The following is a 1930-nucleotide window of genomic DNA, read 5'->3' on the forward strand; positions in this document are numbered from 1 at the left end:
ACCCTGCCCCCTGCTTGTGCCTGCCCCCCCCCCCCCGCCATAGCATCAGGCACCCCTTCCCCTTCTGCTTCTCCTCTTCATCCCCTCCCCTTCCCCCCCCAGCCTCTGTTTTCTTCTTCCCCTCACAGCTTTTGCTTCATTTCTCCCCCACTACCACTGCAAGGAGGCAAGCAGTGGGGCTGCAGGTGGTGAGGAGGTCAAACAGCTCTCCTCCTGCTTGTGCCTGCCCTTCCTTCCCCATCTGCTTTTCCTCCTGCCCTTCTCCCCAGCCTCTGCTCCTCCTTCATCCCCCCCTTTACCTTTGCTCCATGCCGGCAGGCTCCTCCCTCATGGAGCACAGCCTCAGCCCCCATAGCAGCTGTGTACCCCAGGCTGTAACGTGGACAGAGCCTGCCAGCATGGAGCAAGGTAAGGAGGGGGAGGGAGAAGGGCACAAGTGGGGAGCAGAGGCTGTGTGGGGGAAGAAGCTGCAGGGGGGAGCTGATGGTGTACAGGGGCAGCATGGGGGTTGGGGAGGGGCAGGCAGTAGCTGCCACTGCAGCCCTGACCTTGGATAGGGGCTGGACCCCAGGCTGCAGCAGCTGCCTGCCCTCCCACTGCCCTTGTATGCAATTCAAAGACAAGGGGCTTCCCCTCTCCCCATGTTTAATTCTGGCTGTTTTTTTTTCTTTATAGCTCCTCATTCAATAGGTGTATGTCAGGTACTCCAACTTTCAACTTGACACAGTCTACAATTAATAAAAGGGAGAAGAATGTTAAATGAGGAAAACTGAATGTTTCACTTCAGGCTACTTTAAAGTTAATGGTGTTTTGACATTTATGAACATTGTCAAGTGGTTTAGGATCAGTATTTATATGTATACTATAAATAAATCTATGTTTCAGCACTAATAGGAAGACTATCAATATTTTTAAATCACAAAAAAAATTTTAATTCTGTATTTAGTACTTAAATGCTGTGATGCTTTTCTATTGTGCAAGAATTAAAAGTAAATCAATACATTTGTTTTAACTTTGCATCTGAATGAGGAGCGAAGAAAGGAAGCACAAGTAGTATAACTGCTGGAAAGAAAAATATAAAGTTCTTTCAGTTTTACTAATTCAACATACGTTATAGAATTAAAGTGGATTTTTTTTTCTTCAATAGTGTCTTTACAATACTAGTGAAAGAGCAGGGAAATCAGTGGCAAATAAATTTTGAAAACAGTGCTTTTTTTCCCCTGCTCCATCCTTAAATAAAGCAATTTAAAATAAGGTTAATCGATACTGTTTGCACAAAATGCAGCAGAATGTGACAATTTTTATATGTCAATTTTTAAATTTAATATGATCTGTCTGCATTGACCACCTTCATTTGGAAAGATGCTTGTGATATGTTCTGTGTATTTCATTTACATGCAGTTGTGACTCTTTAAGTCAGATCTAAACACAGAGATCCTACTACTTAAAGACTGCTTTAAGAATGTGTTGGGTTTTAGTGAGTAGGAAGGCTAAAATACCCTAGAGATGAAGATGAATTTTCAAATATTTGAATTCTTCAAACCAAAACTAATATTTGCTTCAAATACCATTTTTTCTTGGTTCTGACAAGTTAAGTCAGGGAAATCAAGATGCTAAAGGGATGAAAAATATAACCTGTGAATAATAGTGGCTTTGTGATGCATGCATCTTTCGTACAATTAAGTGAAAATTATATAACAGCCTTGCATACTTGCATGCTTTAACTGAAATAAAAAGAATAATAAGTATTTGTATGGTACATCATTGGAAATAATTCAGGATTGGCTTCATTTTTTTAAAGAATAGTTCATCAATTTCCATAGGAATTAATTCTGTGGAGATGCCATTTGTCAATTGGGATAGTCTCTACTGGCATCTGGCCTCAGTTTTCTTATTGGTTTATAGCTAAAAAAAAAAAAAAAAAAAAAAA

The 1930-nt window shown here is 40.9% G+C and overlaps 1 protein-coding gene across 2 annotated transcripts in view; it reads left to right on the forward strand.

Moving 5' to 3' along the window:
* Positions 1–1930, forward strand: part of RAPH1 (Ras association (RalGDS/AF-6) and pleckstrin homology domains 1) — a 152624-nt gene that overhangs the window by 69940 nt on the left and 80754 nt on the right. The window lies entirely within an intron of this gene.

The sequence above is a fragment of the Gavialis gangeticus genome, unplaced genomic scaffold, assembly GCF_001723915.1.
Source record: "Gavialis gangeticus isolate Ggan-Ray unplaced genomic scaffold, GavGan_comp1, whole genome shotgun sequence".
NCBI lineage: Eukaryota > Metazoa > Chordata > Crocodylia > Gavialidae > Gavialis > Gavialis gangeticus.